General features: G+C 53.5%; 1 protein-coding gene across 1 annotated transcript in view; it reads right to left on the reverse strand.

The window, feature by feature from the left end:
- Nucleotides 1-24,127, reverse strand: part of LOC122376239 (bicaudal D-related protein homolog) — a 71,357-nt gene that overhangs the window by 43,467 nt on the left and 3,763 nt on the right. The window lies entirely within an intron of this gene.

Below are 24,127 nucleotides of genomic sequence, written 5' to 3' on the forward strand. Positions count from 1 at the left end.
TCGAGACGAGTCGGCAGCGGCGCGGCGGCGGCGATGGCGATGAAAGTGACGCCCATCTGGCGGTGTGGCGCTGCTTGGGTCGGCTGACTGATCTCAGACTGAAGCCAACTCAGTTACCGAGGGTACTCGTTACTGAGAATCCAAGTCCACACCCACTACCGGCACATTAGGTGGAGAATTATAACAGCCGCAACGTCTTGAGAGGAGCTGAGAGACTTCTCGGAGAAGATAAGCAAGACTGGTCTGTTTGAGTGAATAGAATAATCGCATGCCTGCTCTGATAAGGTAATTCAATTACAATAAATGGCCGATGTCTACCGCATTCTGCTGGATACCTATCAGTGCCCGGAGTCATTCCCAGCAACCAGCAAGGCACAATACTTCCACATCAATTTAACCAGTCCACCTAGCATTCCCTGAAGCCGAGTCGTCAGCGGATCTCGAACGGTTCGATCACTGCACCCACGCACTCTATCGTCCGCGCTGTGGTCAACGTTCGACCACTGCATGCATCAGGCGCACACCAATCAACCGACCATGGATCGCCCCAGGGCACTCCTCTTGGCTCCCAGGGCTGCCACAAACAGTTACCTACAGTCTGGTGACTTTGGAGTGGCCAGTTCGAAGCAATTTGAACAGCAGCAGCTCAGACACCGTTGTCCGAACACGGCCATTGTTGGGGCGTGTGTCCGAGGACCATCAGTCAGAAATTGGAGCAATTGGTGGTCAGCGTCGCACCACCCAGAATGGCGTAATAATACGGCAATCAGTGGAGCTTCAGCAGCAGACAATACAACAGACATGGTCAGCCGGTACATATGTTTCTTTCGGAAGTCAGAGGACATCCGTGCCCAGATGACTGCTTTACACCCAAAGAATTGCGCTCTCGCACACTATAACACATTCAATAACAGTGCTTTCGAGGATGCCTGAATAAGCCTGCAACAAATTAAACCAAAAGGCATTAATAGGGGGGGATGGGCATATGGATTAGAGCAGGTATTTCCAATCATCGAGTATGCCCGGCCCTGGCAGCCGGATCTATCATTCACTGGTTGATGGGGTGGGGTTAATTATCCCCGAGCTATGTGACTGTTGGAGCCACCCCATCCGGTGCGCCCCCTAGCCCACTGAGGGGAAGGGGCTGAGGGTGGGGGAGGGTGGTGACCACGCCCTCTCCTGGCAGATTAGATGGGCCTCCCAGCTGGCATGTGAACCGTGCATTAATGTCAGCATGACAGAGCTCTCAGTGCTGTAGGCACGAGAATGGCAGAGTGCTCGGTCGATACTGCAACAGGGCGCGGCCCACCGGGTCTGGTCTGACCGTGTCTGGTCTGGTCTGGTCTGGTCTGGTCTGGTCTGGTCTGGTCTGGTCTGGTCTGGTCTGGTGGTCATCAGTATCTCACTCTATCAGTTTTGTCATCTTCTTCTCTCCGTAACGGTCGAGTCGATACACCAACGTAATTACACAGGAGCGGCCGAAAAACAGCAGTGTGTGTCTTCTTTTCCACGTCAGCCAGCTACGCCAGCTAGTGTGCCCTAAGTTTGTCATCTCAGTCTGTATAGAGTGCCGCTAGGTGCATCTGCGTCAGATATGTTAAACATTTTCAGTTACGATACGACAGTAACCTTCCTTCTAGTTGGCAATAGGACAATTCTTTGGCAATATAGCAAAAACATGCAGTTAAATGTAATAAAGAAGGCATGATGACAGCACGAATCATCAAAGAACCTATCAAGGAACCTATAGTCTTCCGCAATATTCTTAAAAATATCACGGCATCAAAATTACCAAAGGTCCGAGCTCAGTCATGCAACAAACAAAGACGACGGCTCAATTTCACGCAGCCGTGACATTAAGGTCAGACGCTGTGCAGTGTGCACGTGGCCTAACAATAACCCTTCCCCAAAGGGCAAGCCAGCGGCAGCACGACGCTGACCTTTGCATTTGGATCGCATGATGCCGGACAACAAACGAGGGTCTGTTCCGGTAATTGTATGCCTCCAGTCCGTTTCGGTTCAGCTGGCTGGTTTATATTACGTTCCGCAGCAAGCCAAGGGTAAACAGTTAAACACGGCAATGCTAAACAATCAGGGCGGTGGTTCGAATTTGCTCCGGAACGGGGCCACCCAATGCATGAAGTGTGTCATGAAGCCTTGCCAAAGCCTCCGGCTCTGGCTTAGCGTGATCCGAGCATTACAGCAAATTGAAGCGTGACTAATTAGCACAGCAGCAAATCCTTGACAGAGATTTAGCCTCCGTTATAGCGTGACCCCAAAGTCCTCGAAGGCGCTAGCCATCACGTTTGTCAATGTCTGGAGTAATTTAGATATCACTTTGCATTCAAAGAGCAGGCTTGAAACAGTAAAAATGATCCGTTTGCCAGCTAGTCCTGAATCAGTTCACTGCACACAAGTATGGTTTGACCGACCTCGCCCAGATTGCTCCAGTTCAGGCTCAAGCTGTTCTAAATTAGTGACGGCTGAGTGAGCACCAACCACCGCGCAGTCCAAAGGCATCTCTCAGCCGTGGCTCTAATGTTATCCCGTCCAGCCGCACCTGCGTCCGATCGCTCCACATCCACTGCCGCACCCCACTGCACCCACTCTGCACCCCACCCTCTCTCCTCTGCCGCAACGCACCCCTAACCACTGCTGCACCCGTCTGCATCCACCCTCCTCCCCACAGTCACCCACAATTGCACCCAACCCTCTGATACACCCCAGTGCGCAGAGCTGGTGGCTCCTCTCTACACACCGCAGTCTTTGTGCACACGGACCGCTCCCACCACAGGCAGCTCTGAGGAGGCTGTCTCCCTCCCTCTCCTCCTCCTCCTCCTCCTCCTCCTCCTCCTCCTCCTCCTCCTCCTCCTCCTCCTCCTCCTCCTCCTCCTCCTCCTCCTCCTCTCTCTCTCTCTCTCTCTCTCTCTCTCCCCCTCCCTCCCTCCCAGATCACCCACTGATCCTGCCCGTCGACCCATATCGTGCCGCGGCCGACCCGAGTCACCCCGACCCATCTGTCCCGTGTGTCGGGGTCCCGAGCCAGCAGTAAACATGTGTAGGGGTACCCCGCCGGGTGCTCAGAGGATACCAGCTGTCTGTCGAACAGGGCAATGTGCCGGAGTATGAAGAGAGCACATTCTACTCGGAATGTGGAATGTGAGCATTCCACTCGGAATGTGGAATGTGAGCATTCCACTCGGAATGTGGAATGTGAGACAATGAGCGGCATCGGTGACCGGAAAATGGGAAAGGAAAGGTGCCAGCTGACAATGATTTGCCACGCAGACGCTATGCCAAGTTTCCTCATTCAGAGGAAAACAGTGCAACCCAGTGTGGATAAGGTTTGTGCCACAATTATTCAGCAAACAAATCATTGGGTGGCAAGTGATGAAACAGTCGGGCGAACGGACGGTACAAAGAAAAAGACGAACACGAGATGAGACACACGAATTATGGATCAGCAAAGACAGGCTCATTGGAGATCGCATGTTGAAATTGATAGGTCAAAGTAAATTATACGGACTGACTGCCACCGTGACACACTTTCTTGCGAAATTTTAACGAGCGTGTGCAATTCTGCAAGCTGCTGGATAATAACTAAAATGGTCTCAGATTGCTAAAAATGACTCATCGAGCCCCATCTGAACCGCATGCATTGCGACAGATTGTGAGGCTATTGCTCTCTTTGCGACCGTCTGCCAGTCTGCGGCCAAACCTCAGCTGGAAGCCCGCAGTCACAGCGGCGACTGGCCGCCGTCTTATCTCAACCACTCGCGTCGCGCGTGGAAACCCCGGCCGGTTTTTTCGCAACTTCTGGGAGCGGGCCGGCCGCGGTGACCGCACCCCGGCCGGTCCACTGTTTTTCCTCGGTCGTTTTTGGGCGGTCGGATACCACGGCAGCTGGCCCGAGCTGCCATATTCGGTAGGAGGGCGGCCGAGCTGCTGCGGCAGCTGCCGACGGCTGCCGCAGCTCCGCCGTCAGCTGCGAGCTGAGAGCAGCTGTCTCTCGAACACGACCACAGCGGTCACCGACACCCTAACCGCCCCATCTGCGCTCCCTGCAGCGACGGGAAACTGCAGTCGCTATCAGCCCAACTTCATCCACCAGCTACATGATGTCACTGTTTCGAACCCGCCCCGCTCTGACCTCCCGCAGCCTTATGACAACTATTCATGTCAATGACGTCATCCGCCACTGCGCGTCATCCGCCAGGTGCCCGTCCTCACCGCTGCGCCGCCTGCCGCGGACGGCATTAGCACCGCTAATGGTTGTTTGTCTGACTCGGTTCATTAGTCCCTGGGGGTCAGTCGGCGTGACCTCGGTGCGCGTGATGACCTCACGGGTGGCAGGTGGGGCGCATAGCGGACTTCCGGTCCGGGGAGGGGAGAGAGAGAGAGAGAGAGAGAGAGAGAGAGAGAGAGAGAGAGAGGGAGAGAGAGAGAGAGAGAGAGTCCAAAGCGTATCTGTCCGATGTTTTGTCGGTAAGCTCCCCTGTCTCCCGTTCCCATCCTCAGCACCCAGAGAGAGTGGCACGCTGCCGCCGTGGCCGCCTCTGCCGCCGCCGGCACCGCCCGGGGCAATGTCCGTGTGACGGCCGTGACGCGTCACTTCCGGGCCGTGACGCGTCACTTCCGGGCTGGCCGGTGAGCGTGCCGCGGGGTCGTCGTTCGTAACTGTCAGCTGGTCCAGTTGGCACCGCTGAGATTAGGCGGAAACTGGGACTAGTCTGACCGGATTCAAAACATCTTGGGTGTCTGAATGTTGAAAGAGTTTCGTTTACACTTGAAGAGCCAAAAGCTGCTTTGAGATCCGATCTACTTGACTCCAAAACGTGTTGGAATGCGGCTTTATGCGCCAATAAAATGACGATAAACGGATGGTGTTTAACAGTCAGTTAGGCCCTGGATATAGGCATTGAGACCAAGCCTCAACAAAAAGCCACTGGGACTGTCGATTTTTACGCCTGAGCGCTGGAGGTAAGAAGCGTTTTAGCACCGGGTAGTTAAAAACTCGGCGCCATTTCGAGCCGGCCGTGGAGTGGAGGACCGACCTGTGTAAAGAGAGTAAAAAACTGAGCCGAGTAGCTGCAAAAACACTTCGTTTTGTGTCGTGTAACTTATTCTTGGTAAGAAGTTAAGTGGAATACGAACTCAGTCCGAGTTTGACAGCTGACCTAGTTATCTTTGCTGCATACTGCATATCCTAGTCCACTCAAACAACGATCATGCTTTGGAAATAAGATGAGGCCATGCCATACTCATGTAATCGCACTGCACCGTTTCTGCCAGCCTGGCACCACGCCTCAGCGGGCGGCGGCGTCAATGACGTCACGTCACGTCACGTGACACGCGTCACGGCCTCAATGGCGGCCCGTGACGCCAGCGGTGCCGTGATGCCGTCACGCCTCGGTCAGGGGAGGGTGCCTCCAATCGTCTGTTTGGTAACGCGTGCACTGAGACTGTTAGCGGCGCATCTAGAGCGTGGGATGTGATGAGATCACAATAGAGCGTTGGGACTTTGGTTTCAGCCGGCTATTTGACAAATAGGAGATGATTTGACGGCAGAATGTAGTGCGATAATGGGCACTGAGGCGATATATGTATTACAGCATGCATATCTTCTGACTACACAACTGACAATACCACAAAATGTTGCTGAATGTTTCATAAGCTTACACACACCAACTTTTCTGTTTCCAAGGTAGACGATTTATATCATAACCCTCGACGCCTCCTGACTCTGCTTTTCTTCCCAGAAAGTTTGTACGTATGTACCTACAGTGCATTTCCAAGCACGAACCGTTAATCCCATTTTTATCATCAGCAAGATGGCCTCAGGGTCTCGTAACACAGCTGGATGTCGCCGCGGTCACCAGTGTTCGTTCCGGAGGCTGGTTCAGGTAGTCATCAACGTCGGTAAACTTAGCTGAGAGCTTCTGTGGTCGCGAATGACGGTATGAAACAAAGGATTGGTCGAGAGCGAGACCACGAGAAAAGGCGGAGACGAGGGAGGAAGAGGGAGAGAGAGAGAGAGAGAGAGAGAGAGAGAGAGAGAGAGAGAGGGAGAGAGAGAGAGACAGAGACAGAGACAGAGATAGAGAGAGAGAGAGAGAGAGAGAGAGAGAGAGAGAGAGAGAGAGAGAGAGAGAGAGAGAGAGAGAGAGAGAGAGAGAGAGAGAGAGAGAGAGAGAGAGAAAGAGAGAGAGAGAAAAAAAAACTAAAAGAGAGAGGGAGAGAGAGAGAGGGAAGAGAGAAAAGAGTGAACTTTTACTGAACACATGCGGTTGAAAAAGTGTCGATAAATTCAGGATCCCGTGCCACTTTTTCGACAGTTGAATATTTTACGTGCGAGTTGACATGCCTAAAACTCCCATCTTTCTGAAGATCAACACATGATCGGGTGACTGCGAAACTGTGTCTTCAGTGATCATGAATTAGCAATTGAGCAGACAGAATGAATCTGCATAACTTGTCGGCCACAATTTTCATAGTCACTCTTTATGATGGTGATGATAATTACGGTGATGAATCACGGTTCTCATTGCACTGGATAAGTTTCTCTGTTTTCCCACTGCCCCGTGTGAATGCTTGTCAAGGGCAAGATGATGAGGCTCTTGAACTGACATGATGCATCAGTATTTTCTTTCAGATAACTTACAAATTTTATACAATTGGATGATGTTTCATCACTCACTCATAACGTACGAGCATGTACTACAAATATTTTCACACAATTATCTGCTATTGCCACGCACCGATACACCTGAAGGCTGAAACTCCATTCAGCACCATTACTGCCATCGTCGCAATAATGTTATCCTCACGAGTCACGACCAAATATCTAGAGGGACCGTCGGGACAAAATATGTGCACCGAACGCCCCTGATGTCTCGGATCGTGTCACACCGTTCCGTGTCGCCCGTGCCGTGCCGTGTCACCCGTGCCGCGCCGGCGGACTGTGACGCTCCCTGCGCCGGTCACGCGTTTGTCACGGCTCGTGACGGGCCCGGCAGGCCCGGACAGCGTCCGCGTCCAAGGCCGGGGCGTGGTCGGTCCGACTGGGACGGGTCGATGCTGGGTGCGCCGTCCACTGAGCTGACAGGGAGGTGAGGCGGGGTGGACTGTATAGAGGACTTATCAGTGGAGATATGAGATTTGAAATAGCCGCTATTATGCAACTGACAGCTCAGAAATTTCCTTGCTCATTGGAATCCATTAAAGGTAGAATTGCAGTGCAGTGGCTGATCCTTAGCCTAAGACCAATATATGTAGCTATACAAATTCTTTTTATTTAAGTTTTTATGATATCAAAGCGAATTTGAGTGTTAATTATTTACAAAAATGAGCAATGCTTATCTTTTCTTTCAAATATAGCACAGCAGCAACGACGGTACAGTGTAACTGTTCCCGCTCCACCGCCAGTCCGCGCCACGCGCCGCCACGGGTCACGCGTAACTCTGGCGTTCGTGACGGTCGTGCGTCACGGGCGGGCGGCAGCGTTACGGGCGGCGGCGGTGGCGTTACCCTGACGGTCGGAGAGGGGAACAAACCTACCTCCCCATATAGCGTGGTTGCGAGAGAGGGAGAGAGAGAGGGGCGAGAGGCAGTCAGCTGCGGAAAATTGGACGGTGTGCGTGGACCTCTGTGTGTATGTGTGGGTGACACCAGTTACCACCTATTGTGCCATAGTGGGGAACTGTCATTGATCGTATGCGTAACAGATTCGTTCGTTTGATAATGGATTTGTGCCAGATATGTATGTCGTGTGAAAGGCCGACACATTCGGCAACAGTAAAAAACAATCAATCGAATATTGCTATTGCGTGGATCACGTCACAAATGACATCATAGTGACTTGTTCAACGTTTCTTCCCAACGTTTACCACCCGACATAAATAGACGCCATTTTGCCGAGTCAATGCGCCATTGCCTATCCACATCTCTTGAGATGAGAGACTGCAGATCGGACCAAGAACATACCACCAACGGGAGACTGTAACGCTGACCAGAAGAGCAGCACCGGCCGCTCGCGCTGTGAGCCGCAGTCCCCTCCCGCCCCATCCCCCCACCACTTTTCTCCCCTAACCGCATCACGTGCGGACCAGATGGCAGCAGCGTCGAGCGACCAGCATCTCGTGCACAACGGTCGGCTGCACGATGTGCTGATATCGGTCCGCTCGCGCTGACGCCAGTTGACCAAACCAGCGGCCCACGACCGATGTCGGGGTGGCAGGGGACTATACTTGGCGTGGAGACGACACACTCTGGTCACAGCAAAAGGGTGCCGCTGCGTCGCAAACGGGGTTGAATTGGGTCGGGCGGACCGGTCTGAGCCAAGTGACAAATGGGCCCGAGGAAAGGGTTGGGACGCCCATGACTTTTAGTCTTCCATTGGGTCGAATGGCCATTATGGTTTGTCCAGTGGAAGCCATGTGTCTGAGACAGTTTAGAGAACGGTTGTGAGTTTGTGACCCCTTCTCGAGCCGCTGTGTGGAGCAGGCAGTAACCACGACTCGCGCTAACTTCAGCGGTCACGTCTCGTCACGTCTCGTCACGTCACGGCCCGGTGCCGTCACGGGTGTTACGTAAAGGCGTCACGACGTACAGCGGGACGTAGGTTCGTTGGGGAAGAACTGGGGAGTGGGGAATGCGAGTCTATGCTCGTCAGCAGGGACGAGAGTCAGTTGACAGACTCGCTGGCAAAGTCTGTTATGACACCGCGCTCATATGTTGAAACTGAATTATTATGTTACAGTGTCGAGTGTAACATTGTTACACCAAAGACACAGTAGAAGTAAGTTATGCTTATGGAGAATCTCGTAATAAACATAGGTTACAATGTGACATTACGAATTCGTAACATGCCTCTGTGAAGTCTAACATTGTCGTACAGAGCTCCTCTTTACGGAACGATTCCCAGCGTGAGAGCGTTTTACGATTCTGAACGACTCCGACTCACTCGTCATGCTCATTAGGGGTAATTTGAAGAGTTTCTGAGCCACACATGCGTATCGGCATTATTGGTCACGACGCAGCGGGACAAAAACACCACCAGGGACTCCGCATAGACCCTGGGGAACCGCACGGGACCACAGCGGCCTAGCTGGTCCGTGCGGACCATACTGGTCCCTCCGTCTGGTCTGGAGCTGTTATTAGATCGATCGGCAGGCGAGGCCACCCAGGCATTGATCACCGATCATCGGTCGGCCAGGGTCATTATCATAGATCATACTGGCGTCTGACAGATCATCGCGTGAGTTTGAGTTTGCTATCGCCTCATATTGGCGCATTGGTCCGCTGGGCCCACCACGCACCGTCCACTGACGTCAAGTTTAGAATTTTCATGAATAAATAATCAAACATCCAGAAAAAAGAGTGACCCATTCGGGTAGCAAATACGAAACCGCACGAAAGAGAAGAAAAACAAAACAATAAAACGTGCCATTTCGTCGCCAAGATGAGGTAATGTTTACAAAGACAACTATGACGCCAGTGACGGGCATGACTGTCGATTGGTGGCATAATAGTCATAGCGTGGGGCTCGCAATCTGGCTGAATCTGGTAATGCGTTGTAAAATAAAGGCATTGTAAAACGTAAAATAATTCACTAGCATTTCTTCTTTTGGCTGTTTTGATAGCCCCTCAACGTTGCACATTGCATGATGGGTATAATGCATTCCATGATCCAGTATGGAACCAACTGTTATCAATATTCATCTGCCGAAAAATGGATACCATTTTAAAGTCATTTCATCTATGATTTTCCATCTCAATCACACCTTCAAACCCCAGCCAGCTGGTAATATCGAAATATCCTATTACACACCAGAGCTATCTACCGGCCCAACCCACTCGAACAAAGACACCACAGAAGGACCTCGCTCCCCGGGCGCCCTTGACTGTGACGTCACACACGGGAATGGTCGAGAGAACCTTGGCGTGCCGGCTGGGCGGCAGACCGATGGCGGGGGCGGGGGCGGGGGCGGGGGCGGGGGCGGGGGCGGGGGCGGGGGCGGGGGCGGGGGCGGGGGCGGCACGGTGGCCGCGTTAGGCCAGGCCCTTCGAGCCGTCCCAAGCCGTCGACGCGGCGGCTGACTCAGACTGGGCCCAGAGAACCGGTTTGTCCAGCGGAGTGGACCAGGGTGCGGACCAAGCGGCGGGACCGTCGGCGTGCGGGCGGCTTGGGACTGGCGAGTTGGAGAGGGCTTGCTGAGGTGCTGGTCGAATTGGGTGACTACGAAACTGGAAGGGCACGATGATGTGCTAGTCAAGCAAAGCGGGTCGATAGGTGAAGCGTGGTAAAGTTCGGATGGTTTACCGGGATAGATGAAGTTTATTGCCGTATAAATAAAAGTTATATGTAAATGCCGTACGATCCTTGGTCTGTTTGCTAGGTTTTTCCTCGCTGAAGCACACAAATACAGCAGAGTTTGATTATCGCGATACGGTGCATACTGTGCGTGACTGAAGGTCCCAAACGAGCCACCGTGTATTTCTGGCCTGACAGCCACCCACGCTAACATCAGCAGCCTTCTCACTGCTCAGTAAAACCCGAGTAAATAATCGACTGGTGATCAGAACGGCAGCGAAAGCCGGGTGAAACACCCTGCCGGTGGGTTCTGGTGACCGCTAGAGACGGTTCGGCCTCGCCGGGCGACCGCGCTACCTTCCCACGGAGCTACAGAGTCGCCAGAGACCCGGCGCGGCGCTGTGCGGCGCCGGCCGCGCTGACCAACTTTCCTGGGCGCTTTTCGGCGCCGGCCGGACGCAGTCGGAGCCGTACCGGTGCGGTACGGAGCGGTCTGCTCTCTGTGACGCACCTCACGCGCACAGACACGCACACAGACACGCACGCAGACACGCACACGGAGCGGAGATGGAGGGGAGGACCGGTCGCACGCACCGGGCCGGGCTGGAGCAGCCGGTGGAAAGGGTCGTTCACACCTGCGCACTTGGGAGACAGCGGTCACCTCTGGGCGCTGACGCATCAGTGCAGCGTGTGTTGCGAACTGCGCAGCGCGCAGTGCGCATTGGCGCCGCTGCAGTGGCTACATGGCGTGTGACACAGACGATGGCCGTGAAACACCATGGCCATGTGACACATATACCTACGCAAAGCCAAAAACAGTAGAAATTAGGTAATAGGTAAGTGAAAATTAAGTGAAAATAGTGCACAGCTAAACCCTAGTTCATGAAGACCAGGTAGTCACTTTTTTCGTAGTAAAATTTAACCTTTTTTCGCTCCCCCCTCTCTCTATCTCTTTCTCCCTCGTTCTTCTTTTTTCCTTATACCTTCGTGCCATTTTAAGCGGAAACAAATAAATAAAGCTGTGAAGGATACAGAGAACCACCAAGGCGAGGAAGCAGCTGGGTTACCGGGACAGAGTTGGAGTGGGTCAAGAGGGACGCGATGCGAGGCCAATGAGAAAATATGATCTCAGAAAGCAGATAATCACGAGATTTTCACATCTCTCGCCATGGATCAGAGTCCCACGCACGAGAGAGATGGTCCTTCGGCGCCGCCGAAGCTCTTTGTCACCAAAAATGATCGATGACGGCCAATTAGACACCGTATTATTACCACGTGAGAAAGGCAGGAGTCTTGGACGAAATAACGGTGCGGCTCCTTTACTGGCATCATTGTTCAATCTCACCATAAATGTTTGCGCCAGGTTTCCACAAGGCATGACTAGCCATCTGTTTCCGTGGTCTCTATCAAAGCAGCACATGCATCACGCCTATGTTGATACCTGATACAGTCAATCAGCCGAAACAGTTATGGAATAATTCGCCATTAAAAACCACTGCGTAGGTACTGTTACAGTCCATGGCCTGTTGCAAAATATGCGTTTCAGCGTATAGCGCATTCATTCTCTGTCGCTCTGTTCGGTTGACGCAAAGCCCGCCGGTTGCCAAGCATTCCCAACTCTACATTGTTCTCAGCCGTCTGTGACAATCGTTGGCCAAACTGCGGCTGTTGCGGTCCTACTGCCTCGGACGGCCAAGCACGCGCTAGCTCCTTTCACCAAAGCCGTGATTCGGTTCAACGGAGAACATTCTTAGCAAGCGTGAGCTTGTTGCGTAAGCGGCGGCTCTTTCACGCGTACGCGTGATTGAAAAAATCGGCACTCTGACATGATTGTGACATAATCGACCTCGGAGGCATTCGAGAGGGAACGTCTAACAAATATTTGTTAACTTGCCGAAATCAAAGAATGACAGAAGAAAGGAAGGAACGAAACTGGAAGCCACAAGCTTCTGAATATAGGAGCACATTCAGTTTTGCTGACACACAAGTTGTCTCGTGTTTCGGTGACTGATGACACCAGTAGACAGTGGCATGACATATGTGACAAGTAAGACATCCAGCTAAACGTGTTATCCCGAGTCTGTTCGATAGTGTGGGAAGGAAAGCACGTTCGGTCGCAGCAAATTACCACGCGACACATGAGCCGAGGCGCCAGTGGTTTGCGCGAGAGCTGCTCATGAGGCAATCGAGAGAGATCTGACTTCAGTAGGTGGTGGGTCAGTGACAATCTGAGATGAACGATCAAAAATTGTAACGTTGGTGGTGTAATATGAGGTGGGCGAACGCCGGGCAGCTCAGGCTAAAGGCAAGCAGAAAGCCAGACAGATAGACTGGCAAACAAACAGACAGAGACATACAGACAGACAGACAAACAAACAGACAGACAGACAGACAGATGGACAGACAGACAGACAGGCAGACAAAACATCCAACCGACCGCCGCACAAGCACATGACAGCCAGACAGACACACACACGCACACGCAGACAGCTGCCACCGATTCAGGCCGGCCGGCCGACCCGTCCGGCCGGACCGGTGGTCGCCTGGACGCCACAATCAGAGCGGCGGCGGGGCGGCGCCGCACTTTGGCCCAGTTGTGGCAGCCAGCCGAGGTCAGCGCCGACGCCGGTCACGCACCAGGTCACCAGGTCACCTGGCACCGTGCTCGACGACTGGTGACGTCATCGGTCGAGATAAACGACAGGCAACGATGCACCAGTCTATTTTTAGGAATATCGGAACTATCTTATCACGAGAGTAAAGCGCTGACATAATCTCATAGCCACATGTATGAGTGAAGACCGGAACACCATATTAACCTACTAATCAACCATCCTCAAAGTCAGGGGATGAAGGACCATGAAAGAAATGGCCAAGGACTTCGAACCACAGGCCTGTCGACCGAGGACAACCATCGGCCGGTCGATGAAGGCACGTGTGTAACGGACTGGGAGACCATCTTCCGCTTCCGCACCATTCAGCTCATTGTCTCAGGTGATAGAAGACAGTGGCGCGTGCTTGGACTGGGAGCAGGGACGCAGGACGCGGAAATGCTGAGAGAGAGAGAGAGAGAGAGAGAGAGAGAGAGAGAGAGAGAGAGAGAGAGAGAGAGAGAGAGAGAGAGAGAGAGAGAGAGAGAGAGAGAGAGAGAGAGAGAGAGAGAGAGAGAGAGAGAGAGAGAGAGAGAGAGAGAGAGACGCTCACGGCTACGGTCGATCTCAGAGCTGTGACAGCATCAGCCATCTGCCACCACTTTCACTGTCGGCGAAGTTTGAGAGCTCCCTCGTTAACGCGAGGGAGCGGCACGTCATCAATGCGTCATCGACACGCAATTAATTCATTAATGCATCATCGATGCGTTGTGAGCTAAGTTTCCACATCGCTGAAACATAGCAAACTTTCATTATTCAATTAGTGAAACCCACTACCTGGAAGTTATTCCAGTTCATTTAGCTTCTAATTCCCAGAAGCGTAAGGCGCAGACTAGTGCGCCGGTCATGGCAGCCACGTGGTGAGATGGCTTACCATACCCAGCCTCGGCGCGGCACCCCAAACACGCACCATAGAGGCAGTCTCACGAATGTCGCAACGCTAATAGAGTCGTGGGAACAGACTGGGAGGGCAGGGCGACTCGGCAGTCAAATGACGGTTGTTAGACCTGCCACCGAAACGCATAACTCGACCTCGACCCGAGTAGGTGTTCACTGCTCAGGAGCCTCCGGCCTTCAGGAATCAGGAGCTCGGGAGTTTGGGAGTCTCACATTCAGGGCACTGAATATCAGCAAGTTTCAGGGCACACTGGAATATCCCAAGACTTTCTAGACCTAAGGATTTTTGTAGACCCGGAATTCAGGCCATCACATGAGACGCATAAAGGACCTTGATGGGACTGGGATCCCTGGGACCGCGAGATCTCATCTTTGAGAAGATCTGGCAATAGGTATCTCATGATCTGGCAAGTCTTGCCACCCCTGACGGCCTCGATTTTTGAAGATCAATGCCATGTTGGTGGTCTTCACCGGGTCCTTCAATCACGGGGGCTGTGAGAGTTCTAGGTCGGCTCCTGTCACCCGCTCGCCGCAAGGGCAGCAAAGGTCGAGGACAGCGCGCACTGAGCTGCAGGAAGTGACTCGTCCGTCACCTCTGTCACACGGTCACTGTCAGGCGTCAGCTGTCACACACAGCCCTGACGGTCAGTCATGGTGATCGACAAGGTCCAACAATCTGTGGCTTCCAACCTCGTCTCGCCGACTCATCAGAGCGCGTTGTTACCGTCCGAACCGGGTTAAGGTCGCCGTTTGTAGGAAACTGAATCGGCCCACCGCCACTGGAGTCTGTGCCGGCGCCAGGGGCCTCGGGCGGCGGGCTTGGGCCAGCGGCTCGGCTCTGTGGACTGTTCTGGCGGTGACGCGGCCGCCCTTGGACCGTGCCGTAGCCTTGCCGGGCACCGTTCCGAGCTGATGGCCGCGCCTGAGGCCGGCGGGCGCACTGCAGGGCGGTCAGGTGGAAACGGTTGCCGCACCTGGCCCTCCGCCTGCAGCCCAGCGGCCGCCCGTTGCACAGATCACGGCGCGCGGATCACGGCTGGTGCACATTGCACAGAGCACGATGTAGAGATCAGGGTCACAGATCACGGCCCGCGGTTGGCGCAGTGTGCACAGTGCACGGTCTGTGCTCACAACGCAGATCACAACTAGCACAAAGGAGACTATATTTAAACGTGTCATGAGCTCAAATCTCCTGCATCTGCCCAAGGTTTAAGAATTGGCTACGACTCGTCAATGATCAACTTCCCATAGTAAACAGACAGAATATGTCTAATGTCGTCTGTTGCTGAGTCGTTAGGGAAGCAGCGGACCACTTCCTCCAGGCGTTAACCACTCCGACTCAGCTTACACAACGACCAGGGTTCATGGACAAGTGCAGGTGTAACTAAACGTTTGGGAGAACGTGGTTAATGGCTGCTCCAGCTTCCTGACCAAGCGATTCCATCAAGCGTCCCAATTTCAAGGCCGGGACCGCGCCCAGCTCCACTCAACAGCCCATCGCGAGCGAGTCGGGACACCGTCTGCACCGCTAACCGCAGAGGAGCGCCGCTTCCTGCCGACTTGCGCCGCAAATGTGCCCGCGCCGTGATCGTCACTCGGCGGCGATTACCGGTGCGCCATCGCGCCGCATTGGCGTCCTCTGCGTCACAGATGGCACACGGTGGGAACTATGGGTCCACGGTTACTGAATGCGACCTCGCGGCTCTGCGTAGCGGCACAGTTCCCAGCACGGAACAAAGTGGAGTCGTACAGCTAAAGCATGGCGGCCGCCGCTACCGACTGCAGTCGCAAACGCGCCTGAGATGATGACAAGACGACAAATGTTATGATGATGACCGGGAAAATGCCCATAAGAGGAGCCGAGCGGGAATAATGTGCGAGGAATGGGGTCAGATGAAACATGACACGACAATGGATGTGTGAAGAACTAAACAATAGAGACGGGTAAGTTGAGATGTGGGTGAGTAATGTGTGAGAACAGCTGAGCAGAAGCTTGCTGGCATTGAAATTGCCAACTTACATCGTTCGCGTCCAAGTTTCGAAAACGATCGCCACATGCATCAACCGTTTGCAGCGTCGCACACAGACTCACAGCTACACAATGTTGCATCTAAGGACAACAGACTACCATTGGACAACCCAAACGAGTCATCAATGGACATTCAGAAGCCGCTACTGCCTTTGAAAGCCCTGTGTTTCCCGTTGTCGGCTACCTCGGGTCAAAATGTGCCGCTGTTGGCTGCAGTGTCTGTTGACAAAGACCACCGCTTCGGACAGAATGTGGGGAAGTCGGCCATGCCACCGCAGCCATTGTTCTCTCCCGAGCCTGCAGCTCAGGTCACCGGGTCATTGAGGTCGGCAACAATGCCCTCGGGCAGCAGTGGCCAGGGGCCGGTCCATCTAGGAGCATGCATTGTCGATGGAACCCCTCAAGACTTCGGCAAACAATCTCTCTGGATGAGCCGAGGATCTGTAAGAGTAATGAAACACGTAACCTCAATCGGACAGCATCACAGGTCACCAAGACCAGTGACATTGAGCCGTAATTAACAGTCTCGCTTGGGATCTGGTATCGGAATGTGATTAGGGTTATCTAAAGCTGGTGCTTGATGTAGTGACTTCAAACTGCTGAGATTTCAGACTTTCAAGGATCGGCTCAGCAGATAGGTACAGGCTCGACGACAGACTGCTCCTAGCACAGGCCGACACACGATATTCGCAACTCTCTGCGGAGCTCAATTGTGCAACAATAGTGAAGAGTTTGCTGCATACCGATGGGAACACGCATTAAAGGAGACGACCGACCACCGACCACCGTCGGTCGATCTCCGCAGCGAAAACAATGGCGGTCGGACCATCATGCAGTGGCCGCGCACACAACGCACCCGGAACCGTGGAATGCGCCGCCGGCGACGGAGGGAGAGAGAGAGAGAGAGAGAGAGAGAGAGAGAGAGAGAGAGAGAGAGAGAGAGAGAGAGAGAGAGAGAGAGAGAGAGAGAGAGAGAGAGAGAGAGAGAGAGAGAGAGAGAGAGAGAGAGAGAGAGAAGGGGAGAGGGGGGAGGAAATATGTTCGTTCACATCCGCTTCCCCATCTGCCGCTCTAGGGAGCACGACCTTCATCTGCCTAACCGGAGCTGTGTTCCACCACCGTGAACAAATCGAGCGCTGCCGCCGTGTTCTGTGCTCGGTTCAGTGAACATTATGGCCGGCTAGTATATCCGATTCTCAGCGCACCCTGCACATCAAACTCTTATCACTTTCTACGCGCATGCCCCGGAGCTTTTCAAAACCAACGCAGCTAGTTGAAGTCCGTGAACCTCATTTACAGAACATCCGTAGAAAGTGACAAGTGTTTCGCCGCCCCCGAGCCTTTCGGCGTGCGAAGCATATACGCCGCAGAACTGAACCGGAAGCTCAATGTCCCGGCCGGTAAAACGCTGCCGGCTTTCTCTGTGCCGCAGTGGACACACTGCAGCGATTTAGGGTGAGTGTGACGCGGCTGACCCATCTGACCGCCGAGGCGTACTCGCGCTGTTCTCATCCACCTGCAGGATTGATCGGTGGCGATATCACTGATAAACTGGATATCAGCAAACAGCAGTGATGTCTTCGTTTCAGGTTGGGAGCAGCTGAGGAGATAGACCGGTCTTCAGGGCTGCATACCTGAAGTGGATCCAGCCGACGGTGCATGGAGAGCCTACTTCTGTGGGCCTTCTGTGGGAATTATGACCGGTCGCGGTGATAGCGGATACGTTCTAAGCAGTTACGGATACAAATGACCGTATAGTTTTCATTCCATTCATTGATAACTTATCAATAGAGATCCCATTCCAAGCCAGGATCCTGAAAAACAAGACCATGTGTCCATGTGTGTCCCTAATTCCGCTCCCTTATTGCTGAATAAACAACGACGTACAGGACCATGGTTAGAAACGGATACCACCAGTATAACGCCTTTTGGGGCGACTAACGGAGCGAGCGAGAGGGTGAGCCTTGCACGTGCGAAATTTCGAGGGGGTACCTCCAGCTGACTTGTGCACGGTACCCTACTAACCGGTCTCTAGCGATGTGCCAAATTTGAGCACAATCGGCCCAGCCGTTCTCGAGATCTGGAAGCGGCCCCCTGCACGTGCGCACGTGCAAAATGGGTCCTAACTGACTTTTGCACGGCACCCTACTAACCGGTCCCTAACCATGTGCCAAATTTGAGCGCCATCGGTCCAGCCGTTCTCGAGATCTGGAATCGACCCCTGCACGTGCGCACGAGCAGCAGCACCCCAACTCTGGCACATGGATAGGCATTGCCTAGTGGGTGCCTACCTACATGCCAACTTTCAGCGCAATCGGCCAAGTAGTTACCGAGATATTGCAACAATTACAAAAGTGACACCTCTTCGTTTTGCACGTGGCACGTGCATAAGGGGTCACCCACATCCATCGGGAATAGTCCAATACTTGGTAGAAGGAATGAAGCTACCCTACAAAAATTACCGCATGTAAATCGGTCAAGTGGTTGCTGAGATATAAGCCTCGCAAAAGCGTCCGCACGGCCGGCCGGCCGCTCATACTCAGAAATGTCCATTAATCTAAGGAAAGACTACGCTCGCTTCGCTCGCTCCGTAACTAGCTCCAATTCCTCGGAGCCTGCAGATTGAACCACATGGAAGCAGGGCTGCGCTACCTATGGACTCTCGCATCGGCTGACCCACAATTGGTGAAAGGGCGGCGAGCGGTGCACCAGGCATTGTCCACTCCGCTGCCATCAGCAGCCAGGTCAGCAGTCAGCACCACGCGCTGATTGACGCTGACCAGAATCAGCTGACTGCAGCTCAGCTGTCAGTGACGTAGCCCGAAGTGGACGTATTGTCCGAACCACTACCCCTAACGAAGACTCGAGCCAACAAGCCAGTTGGTGATGTCACTAAATCACTCGTGGTGTTATTAGGAAGGCAGGACGTCGATGGGGATATCGGCTATCCAATCTGTTCTCTTCCATGATCCCCCGAGTCATAGCAAATCAATAGTCATCAAAGGTTATTGGTTATTTGCCTGTAACCTACGCATCAATATCGCTGCAGCGTAGCAATGTAGGCAGCGTTACTAGAACAATTTAGGTAAACATCATGGCCAAGTGCCTCAAGCGTCCTTTTGTTATAGTTATTTTAAATCACGTGACCCTCTGAAGTTCTCTTAAATCCTCCTCAGCGTCTTAACCTCAGTCCTTCATGACGCACCAGCTATTCATGACGTCATCATTCGGAGCCCGCTGACCGTGCCCGGCCATATGGTCGCCGACCGGGTCTCGCTGAACTGGGCTCGTGTTTGTGAGCCAGCTCACGTACCGGAGTGGGCAGGGCGGGTCGGCATACATATATCGGGAGCCGGGTGGGGCACGACTAGACCGGTCTGAGCCCGCTCTGAGTCCGGGCTGAGCTCGCTCTGAGTCCAGTCTGAGTCCGGGCTGAGTCCGGTCTCTCCGAGGCCTCAGCTGTGGTGTAGGTAGCGGCACGCACTCGGCCTCTATTGAGCCATGAATGGGTGCACTCTGTCGGATGAGGCAGGTTCGTGGGATGAGGTAGCCAGTCTCTGGATTGCTCCAGGTTTGAGGCACGTCCGACGCTGACCCAGTTCAAAGAGAGATAGCTGCACTAGCAGATGTACTCGTATGCAATTACGTGCTGCCTGCCAACAGGCTACCCGCTGCTCTCTGCCCTGCAATGTTTGCACATATATAGGCACAAATATCTGCTAGGCACTCACGGACTCTTAAGCTGAACGGCACACGAGACCCGTCAGGGATGACCGTGATGACCGTGAGCACGTCAGGGATGACGTCACTCCGATTCGCGGGCGGAGGGAGGGACGACGTCCGATCCTTGATTCATTCTCTCAATAATCTCAGCCCAATAAGTAGGGGCCGAGGTCGCCTGGGAGGGTCTCTATCTGCTCCCTCCACCTAATCCTCCTATACTCCGCGAACTGCCTCACAGGATTTCCTCACTCCGAAGGACGGGGAGAGGAAGGCGTAGGGAGACGGGACGCGATACGCAGGATGTGCTCTCGACAGGAGCCCATCCCATCCGCCGGCTGACCAGGTGCCTGTGAAATTGGTTTAGGTCGGCCCCGGCGCCCGCCCAGCGGACGGCAGTAAGGTGATCCAGCCATCGCTGGCCAGCGCGGTCCAGCGCTGCCCAGCGCCCAGCGGTGCGGTGCGCCGGCCGTACCACGTCACAGCGGCCGGCCGCCTGTTCTGCCTCCGTGCACGGTCACTGTGGCCGCTTTCACCATGCAGCACCGGCCGGCCGACCCACAGAGACCGGTACGGCGCGGCGGCCTCGACCGGAAGGAGTGAGTCACCGCTCGCACCAGCGCGGCGTGACGGCGCTCTGGGGACGATGGCGGCGCAGCAGTGGTGATGGCGACGCACTGGGGACAACGGTGGCGCACTGGGGACAATGGTGGTGCACCTAGGACGATTTGTCGCCCTGGGGACGATAGTGGCGCAATGGGCACGGTGGTAGCACTCATGAGGACGATGGTGTCGCCCTGTGGATGATGACGGCGGCACTTCTAAGACGATTCTGGCACGCATAAGACGATGGTGAAACATCAGGAACGGTAATGTTGCTTAGAGGACGGCGCGATGGTGGCAAACTACCTAGACTTTGCTGGTGCATTGGAGCCAATATGGCCGCTCCTATAAACCCAAGTCTGCTCAACTCTCAGAGACCAATCGCTGTCAGAATAGAAACAGTGTTCGAGCTCCTATGCATAGCTCTCGAAAGAGGTTAAGGGCATGGACGGTGCTGCTGGGTCACGATGACATCAGACCCTGAAGACAGCGAGTGAGTGAGTCATCCGAGTGAGATGCTGCTTCTGTTGGACAGGGAGCGGTTCCGCGGTTCCGGTGGCGCAATGCGGAATTGGGACAGGTGTGGGGGCCAGTTGGGTGCCGGGATGGGTGCCGGCTGGGTGCGGTTTGGGTGCGGGACGCGGATACGGAGTGGTAATGTCATCCATCCTCCGTCGCCCGGCTATATTATTCGCATTACCTCAATGACGGGGTTTGATCGTCACATCACTCAGAAGAAAACACATCAGTATCGCGATTCAAGGTTTCACCAAGGCTCCTCCTCACCAAGGAACTCCTCACCGCGCCTGGCCGACCAGCCCTGCAGGAAAATACTGATCTCTGGGATCTCAGGAGGATCCTACGGAATTATACCCATTATGGGCGGATGTGTGATTTATCTTACGTGAAACACAAACGTTTATGATTTTATCATTACGAATTGCTAAATTTTCCGATCATGTGATAAAAGGCCTAATGTTAATGGAACTTAGCCATTAAAATGATGTGCGTGAAATAAAAAGGTAACGTGAAATGAAAAGGTAACAACATAAACGCAAAAAGGCATCGTACATATTACATTTGCATAGTGTCTTTATCGGAACGTACGTACTACGCAGCCCCTAGTGACATTTACGAATTACGAGGAATTATTCCAACGGTATTTCAAGAAGTAGAAACATACCTACAACTAAACAAATGCTGTTGTCTCTGCTATTATTCATTTCTTCCAGCAATCCCTTATCTAGCCATGCCAAGAAATCTTCCATCATATACTGGGAAGTTACGCAAATAAAATGCAAAATAAATCAAGACTCGTAAGCGTAAGGCCGTTCTTTGTACTTACTGTTTCCTATCCCTGCAAAAGATGCAAGAAAACAGTTTCATATGCAACCTGAGTCGGCAAATCAGATACAGTCATTCCATCACGATGTCAGTAAACCTCACGTTACTTATTCGAGCCGGGATTGAATGACGTCAATTCGCTCCCTGCAAGCGGCACGATCCTCCGGACAGCTCTGACAGCTCAGCCCCGGTGACCTCACAGTTGTCAGTTCTGACGTCACAGCTGTCAGTTCTGACGTCATACATTGACTGCAGTATCCTTCCATGTTTTTCCTTTCGTGCACGGCCAGTGACCGCGCCCGTCACCGATCCTTGCCTTGAAACTATTGACCGTTCAGTCTTGTCGAGGACACACTGACCAGCGGTGAATGCCCGGGGGACAAGTTGTCGACGCCGACGGTCACTCCGTCGGTACCGACACGGCACCAAGGTCATCAGCGACCGTGGAAATGTCAGGTACGCAGAGGTCACCCGCAGCGCTGCAGTAGCTATCAATTTTTGAGCGCCACGGCAGTTCATCTTGATAAGAGAGGAGCGTGGACCCGAGGACAGCTTGACTACGTGGCTTTGCTGAAAGCTCCGTGACGCCTTGGTAATTTTGTCACGACTGCCGTGCATAGCTTCAATGAAGTCCCCCCTCTCCTCTTCACGGCAAAATAATCATAACAAGAAATGTTTTACAAATGCATAACTACCTACCTAAATGCATCAATATTCATTTTATTATGAAAAACTTGTTCTGTTATTTTTATTACAACGGCATGTGGCCTCATTCAAAGTAACTTCGATTCTGCAACTTCACTCCACGTAAGTTTAGATTTTCAGTCACCGATCGTCAATACTATGACGTCACCTCGGGTCTTTGTGATGACGTCACCGATCCGAATAACGTGCGGGCGCGGTAATGACTTGTTGACCTTGAGCCAGGCTTATGCACACAGGTGATTACTGGATGGATGGCATTTACCGTCTGCGGCGGCGGCCTGGCCTAGGAGTATTGACGACCGGTGCAGGACAGTGGAGCTGATGGGTTCGTAACAGCGCCCGACGGTAAAACGTACCCAGTCACCGCACGGCGGGCTAAGTGCACCGTCTGAGTGAGTACCGAGCAAAGGTCCGTCCAACAACTCCAATAAGGAATTGCAAAGACGTTTGTGACAAAGAAGTTCCGCAATCCGTATGCAACATGTTAGCCCCATAGTGCCGTGCGGCTATGCCACTGAGATGTCAGGCAGGTAGCCATCATTGGCACAGTGCTCCGATTGGGGTATCCAAATAAAAATAACATTTGTAAAGCCATTGCCTGAGTGAAATTGAGCGTAATCTAGCCGGTTGAGGGTTGCTTTCATCAGCTGATCACCCAGCACTCCCTGTGTAATCGCGCATGATTGCATATTTAGGAGCAGTTCCGCCGTCTACGCAAGATAATGAATGACTTCCAAGGCTGCATTTCTTTCGCAGCGAGCACCACATTTAGTGGCAGGTCAGCCGTGCGTTTCCTGCTATAAGTCCAAAGCACCCCATTTCATTTCCACATCCTCGTCTGAGCCACTGTCCCTGACGAGAGCACTGCCTCAACCGAGGACTTCCCGTTGTGGCCTCGGTGGTCCCCATTTCCGGAAAGCACTCCAAACGAGTCGTAACTCAGCGTAAAACCGCCCAGTACCCGTGACGTCACGCTGGACATCGCTAATGCGGCGCGGGTGCGGCGAGGAGTGGCGATGGACGGCTCGCTAGCCCCGGGTCCGCGGCGCTGTCGCAGCGTTTCGAGGGTCGCTCGCCCCGGGTTCGCCTGGCATATCGACCCAGCTGACCGCTCTGTTTATACTGGTCGTCATGGCAACGGCGTCGATCTTGCCTGGCACAGCAAACACGTGACGTTCGATTCAGCTGGGTGATATGTGCGGACAGTGTCATTAGGCTCAGCGATGAGACCATCGTAAAATTGGTTTTCAAGGCCGATCGGTCCTGGTCCTACGCGTACGGCACGTCACCAATACCTTATTTTACTGGGAACTTCGATCAGACCCGAACCATGCGAATTGTGAATGGTAGACGGGGGACACTACGAAGCGAGTGAAGCCGATTATTCTACACTCGTGAGACATTTGTGGCAGCGCGAAAGTATCGTGGAAATGTGTGCGCTTCGACGCACTTGAGTCCAACTCTGGCGCACACGGGCAGCCCGGACGTTCCGGAACATTCGCTTTCATGATTCCGAGCACTTTCCAACCCCCGTTCGTACTTATACGTCATCGCAGAACTGCATTCATGTCGTTATAACATTACAGCATATCGGTGACGTGCTCCTTTCGTCCAGCACCGGACGTGGCATTTCCTGTTGCGTGTTTAGTCTCTGTTTTTCTGACCGTCTATCTCAGCCCTCTGCTGCATAGACAGGGCAGACAAAGTGCCATTCGTCGCACCGACAGGCCCGAGGCTATGTGCAGATGCAATCGCGCTCCAACTCCAGGGCTCCCGGCGGGAAGGCACTGGAGCGGCCCGAGGTTTCACCCGGCCGGGTCAGGGGTGGCACTTTCCCCATTATGGGCGCGCGCGAGCTGAGACGAA

Source organism: Amphibalanus amphitrite, unplaced genomic scaffold (assembly GCF_019059575.1).
Source record: "Amphibalanus amphitrite isolate SeventyFive unplaced genomic scaffold, NRLGWU_Aamphi_draft 000042F_arrow, whole genome shotgun sequence".
Lineage (NCBI taxonomy): Eukaryota > Metazoa > Arthropoda > Thecostraca > Balanomorpha > Balanidae > Amphibalanus > Amphibalanus amphitrite.